Source organism: Chrysochloris asiatica, unplaced genomic scaffold (genome assembly GCF_000296735.1).
Source record: "Chrysochloris asiatica unplaced genomic scaffold, ChrAsi1.0 scaffold00440, whole genome shotgun sequence".
Classification (NCBI taxonomy): domain Eukaryota; kingdom Metazoa; phylum Chordata; class Mammalia; order Afrosoricida; family Chrysochloridae; genus Chrysochloris; species Chrysochloris asiatica.
In genome coordinates this window covers 375,462-381,461 of record NW_006408958.1, presented here as the reverse complement: position 1 = coordinate 381,461, position 6,000 = coordinate 375,462, and the positions used below count along the sequence as shown (strand labels likewise).

The following is a 6,000-nucleotide window of genomic DNA, read 5'->3' as shown; positions in this document are numbered from 1 at the left end:
AAAGGATTTTGACTGTGTAGATCATGACAAACTATGGATAACATTGCAAAGAATGGATATTCCAAAACATTTAGTTGTGCTCATGAGGAGCCTGTATATAGAAAAAGAGGCAGTAGTTAAAAAATAACAAGGGGATACTAAATGACTTAAAATCAGGAAAGGTGTACACCAGGGTTATGTATTTTCACTATACCTATTCAGTCTGTATGCTGCCTTATATGAAGAAGAATGTGGCATCAGAAGTGGAGGAAGATTCATTAACAACCTGCAATATGCAGATGATACAACTTTGCTTGCTGAAAGTGAAGAGGACTTAAAATACTTACTGGTGAAGATAAAAAACTACAGCCTTCAGTATGAATTGAACCTCAATGTAAAGAAAACACAAATTCTCACAACTGGACCAATCATTAATATCATGATACATGGAAAAAAATTGAAGTTGTCAAAAACTTCTTTTGGTTTGGATTCACAATCAATACTCATGGAAGCAGCAGACAAGAAATCAAATGACATATTGCATTAGGTAAATCTGCTGTACGAAAACTTTTTTAAAGTGCTAAAGAGCAAAGCTGTCAGTCTGAGGACTAAGGTGCCCCTGACCCAATCCATGATATGTTCAATCTCCTCATATGCATGTGAAGGTTGTATCATGAATAAGGAAGAACACAGAAGATTAGATGCATTTGAATTATGGTGTTGGAGAGTATTAAAAGTACCATGGACTGCCAGAAGAACAAATCTGTGTTGGAAGAAGTATAGCCAGAATGCTTCTTAGAAGCCAGAATGGTGAGAATTCATCTGTCATACTTTTGACATGTTATCAGGAGGGACCAGTCACTGGAAAAGGATATCACGTTTTATAAAGTGGAGGCAGAGTTATCGGTACCTTTAAAATTAGTCAGAATTGGGAACCAGTTTTTAAAACCCTCATCCTTATGATTCTGCTTCTCAAGAACTATTCTAGGTACCAAGTATCTTAGGCTGGGTTCTCTAGAAAAGCAAAACCGGTGAAACATATACATGTTTATATAAAGAGAAGTTTATATCAATGGCTCACACAGCTGTAGAGGTAGGAGATTTCCAAGTCTGGGTTAGATGAAGCAAGATAGGCAGGTCAGATGGCAGGCAGACAGTTCTGGCAGGTAAGACGGCAGGCTGCTGACAGATCCCAGGATCAGCAGGTAATAAATAGAGCAGGCCACTGGCTCAAGTCCAAAGAACTGGAGATTGAAGTATGAGCCAGATGCAAGATCCAGACCCAGCAGTGAGCAAGCAAGCCTTGTCTGAGTGTCCAATATATTGGAAGTAGGCCACAGTCCTGAGGAAGCTTCTCTTCTATGGATTGGCTGCTCACAGGTGACCTTATTATATTAGACCTCAGAATGGGGGATAACTGCATCTCAACTGCCAAACCACTGACAATCCAGGTCCAGCCAAGTTGATACAAAACCTTAACTATCACTGTCCCCCTTTGTCAACTTGGTACCTATACCTATCTCCTTAAATCAAATATAATCTATAAATAAAGACAATCATACATTCATACTTCTACCTAATATAATACAAATATTCGATGCACACATACAAGGAAAAATATTCGTAGAAATTATGGAGTTCGTTTCTGCAACTGGAAACGTGGCTGTAGCTGGTATTTAAAACTACCTTCTTCCACTACCCCACTCTGTATTCCCTTTGCCTTTGGCAAGTACCTTAGCTGATTGTGGTTCTTTGCCTCATGAAATTACCCAAATTTTCATGCCTGAGGGGTCTGGATTGTTAGTGGGGGGTCTGGATTGTTAGTGGTGGTGGTGGTGGTGGTTGGTTGCCATTGAATTGGTTTCAGCTCATAGCTGTATAACATTTCTGAGGCTGTAAATCTTTACAGCAGATTTGCCCAATGCAATATGTCGTCTGATCTCTTGACTGCTGCTTCCACGAATGTTGACAGTTGATCCAAAAAGAATGAAGTCCTTGACAACCTCAATTTTTTCTCCCATTGATAAGAATGTTGTTTATTGGTCCAGTGGTGAGGATTTTTGTTTTCTTGACATTGAGATGCAATCCATACCGAAGGCTGTGTTCCTTGATCTTCATCAGTAAATGTTTCAAGCCCTCTTCACTTTTCAGCAAGCAAGGTTGTATCATCTGCGTATCGCAGGTTGTTAATGAGTCTTCCTCCAATCCTGATGCCACGCTTTTCTTCATAGAATCCAGCTTCTCGTATTATTTGCTCAGCATACAGGTTGAATAAGTATGGTGAAAGAACACAGCCTTGTCGCACATCTTTCCCAATTTTAAAACATTCAGTGTTCCCATGCTCTGTTCGGACAACTGCCTCTTGGTCCAGGTACAGATTTCTCAGAAGTACAATTAAGTGTTCTGGAATACTCATACGTCTCAATGTTGTCCATAGCTTGTCATGATCCACACAATTGAAAGGTATTAGAGGGTATTTATATTCTACTTAAGGAGCTCTGGTAGCGTAGTGGTTATGAATTGGGCTGCTAACCTCAAGGTTGGCAGTTCGAAACTACCAGCTGTTCCGCAGGAGAAAGATGAGGCTTTCTGCTCTTGTAAAGATTTGCAGCCTCGGGGAATTCTGATCGTGCAGTATCCATCGCCATCCACGTCTCATGGGCAACAGAGGGACGTAAGCCTAGGAGAGGTACAGACATGGCCAAGTCCAAGAACCACACCACGCACAACCAGTCCTGAAAATGGCACAGAAATGGTATCAAGAAACCCCGATCACAACGATATGAGTCTCTCAAGGGGGTGGACCCCAAGTTTCTGAGGAACATGTGCTTTGCCAAGAAGCACAACAAGAAAGGCCTGAAGAAGATGCAGGCCAATAACGCCAAGGCCATGGATGCACGTGCTGAGGCTATCAAGGCTCTCATAAAGCCCGAGGAGATCAAGCCTAAGATCCCAAAGGGTATCAACTGCAAGCTGAGTCGACTGGCTTACATTGCCCATCCCAAGCAGGGGAAGCATGCTTGGGCATGCATTGTCAAGGGTCTGAGGCTCTGTCAGCCAAAGTCCAAGGCCAGTGCTAAAACTAAGGCTGAAGCTTCAACCAAGGTCTCAACTAAAGCTCCAGTCAAGGCCTCAGCCAAAGTTATAGCCAAGGCCTCAACTAAAGTCCCAGCCAAGGTTTCAACTCCAGCCCCAGCCAAGGCTTCAACTCCAGCCCCAGCCAAGGCCTCACCTCAGGCTCCCAAAGGTGCCCAGGCCCCCACAAAGATGGAATATAGTTCTCCATCTGAGGACAGAGGGATTGGCATGACCCTTTGGGCTACCATCTGTATGGAGCTGGTGTCCTCCTGTGCTATTTGTACAAATAAATCTGAGGCAGGAAAAAAAAAAAAAAAAAGATTTGCAGCTTCGGAAAACCTGTGCAGGGTCACTATGAGTCAGAACTGACTCCATGGTACTTAACAACAGCAATATACTCTACTTGGCACAGTGCTTGAGAGCACATTATCAATTGGTGGGAAATAGTGCCTCTTAAGACTGGGGCATAAAACAGTAGGAAGCTCCGGAGAAAGAGCAAGTGTTGATGTGCAGTAGTGGGAAGGCTACAACTCCCCATATCAGGCTAGCACGTTACAGAGCCACCTCCCTTGTGGTGGCATGCTATCATCTTGATGCGTAGAGATCGTTTTTTTTTTCCATACAGTTGGGTGACAGCCTGTGGGTTAACTATGTGAATTGACCAAGGGCATGAGGAATAGTGAAAAATTAGCAAGGGTGTTTAGGAGTCGGGGTGTGTGTATAGCAGGTATATCTTTGGCTGGACAGCTGGGATTGTCTCCAAATCTTAGATGTGGAGCTGTTTTTTATGTCACAGACTGTTTTCTTTCCCCACAGAATGTTACAGTATAAGTTACAACAGGGCAACCAGAAGGGAAAGCTTCTTACTAGATTCACCAGAAAAGTGATATCATAGTGCCCGTGTTGGTTGGAAAACAGCCAAAGAGTTAGGCCTAGTAGCAAAGTATAGTGAATTGGTGTCTGCCATACAAAACTGCCCCATGTGCTCACACCAAGGCCTAGGACAAATGCATCTGCCCCGAGATCTTGGACAAATGCACAAGGGGACACAGCCAGTAATGGATTGGCAGGTGGATTTTACAGAGACATTGCTTCCCAGTGAAGGAACGAAATAGGCTCTTGTGCACGGACATGGTTACCAGCTTGACCCAGGCGTTTCAGTACAAATGAGCAAAACTAGGCTTCTACTATAAAGGAATCACAAACTTTGAGTTATATACCGGATACTTCGAAGGACTGATAATGACCAAGGTACTTACTTTACAAGTCATGATGTGCACAAATGGGTGACTGACAATGAGGCACAGTGGCCTTACCACCTGCCCTATAAACCCCAGACCTCAGGCCTGGTGGAAAGAAAGAATGGTGTCCTAAAACAACAGGCTAGGCGTCTCTGGAGGGGTAGACTAAGGTGTTGACTGAGGCTTTGAGGTTAATAAAATTCAGCCTCCACCAGGGCTTTGACCCATAGACCTCACTAGTTGCCAGAGCAAAGCAATTGGTTGGTTGTGCGCCATGGAGTCAGTTTTGACTCATAGTGACCTTGTATAGGGTTTCCAAGGCTGTAAATCTTTACAGGATCAGAAAGTCTCAGCTTTCTCCCACAGAATGGCTGGTAGTTTCGAACAGCTGACCTTGAGGTTAGCAGCCTGACTCATAACCACTAGAGCAAAGCAATATAGTCCTCCAAATGCCTCAGAACCTGTCTCTGGAAAGTGGAACCAGCTATTGGTGCTTTGAGTGAGTCAGCCAAGTAGAGTGGATTGGTTAGTGCATTCCTCTGATTAGCCTAATGTGGAAACCCGCCATCCTGCTACACAGAGATGATTGACCTGGGCTGGGGCTGGCATACAGTGGAAAAGGTGACTGCTCACAACTCCTCAAGTGACCTTCCTCAGGTAGCAGTGTGGTGTGCACTCAACAAGGGAAATGCCTACGGCAGCCTCTGTTCTCACTGCCTGAGGGGAAGTCATGAGTGTGATCTGATAGAAGAGGAAGAGTTAGCCCTGTTGGCACTTACTATACACCTGTCTTCTCAAACTTAGACATGTCCTGCTTTCTTTGCTTTGGCGGCCAACGTCTTCCTCACCTCAGTTTATTGCAAAAGCAACTGCCAAGTCTGTGGACAGCTCTCCGTCTCAAGTGCTGAAAGCATGCTTTGGACTGTGGAATCTCTGCTCAGGACTGCTTGGGTAGCCATGGGAGACACATTGGGGTGTATGTGAGCGTCTGTGACTAAATGAGAAAGAGAGGCAGTCCTAGTGAGGGACCTCAATGCCTCCTGGTCATGGCCATGAGAGGGCATTTACCAGCTCTGGGTTGGCTTGAGTTGGTTGGTGCCTGAACAGGTATGCAAAACAGACTCCTGCTTGTTTTGAGCTGAGAAAAACTGAATTGTCTCCTTTGTCTTCCTATAAGTCCTTGGCCCCAAAAGTGGGCTGGACTCCTGTGTCTTACAGCCAGCAGGTGATCGTGCGTGCCAAATGCTGCTGATTGGTTGTAGTATAAATACCCCCACATGACAGTAGTGTCATAGCTCGCTCCTCACTGCACCCAATGGGTGTGTGGTGGCTACTTGTGGCCCTAGATGCCATATGATCAGATGGGCATGGCACCTTGGGGTTGCCCTCTGCTGCAGGAACTGTTAGGGAATCTATATCCAAGTCTCTGAATTAGCGCATGGGAAAAGCCAGATAGATCACATGCCAAGATCTTGGACAAATGTAGATGGACTTTATAGAGATTCTGCTCCTCAGTGAAGGAATGAAATAGGCTCTTGTGTGTGGACACGGTTACCAGCTTGTTTTCCATTGGTGTGATTCCCTTCCCTTCCTTGGCTCTGTGGAAATCATGGAACAAATGAATTTCTTCAAATCAATTGGTCAGGTAGCTATCTTCCAAATTTCTTGCCATACATGGGTGAGCACCTTTAGCGCTATATCC

The 6,000-nt window shown here is 44.5% G+C and overlaps 1 pseudogene; it reads left to right on the top strand.

The window, feature by feature from the left end:
* The first annotated feature begins 2,676 nt into the window (after window positions 1-2,676).
* On the top strand, window positions 2,677-3,888 carry LOC102811749 (annotated as a pseudogene).
* Window positions 3,889-6,000: the final 2,112 nt, after the last annotated feature.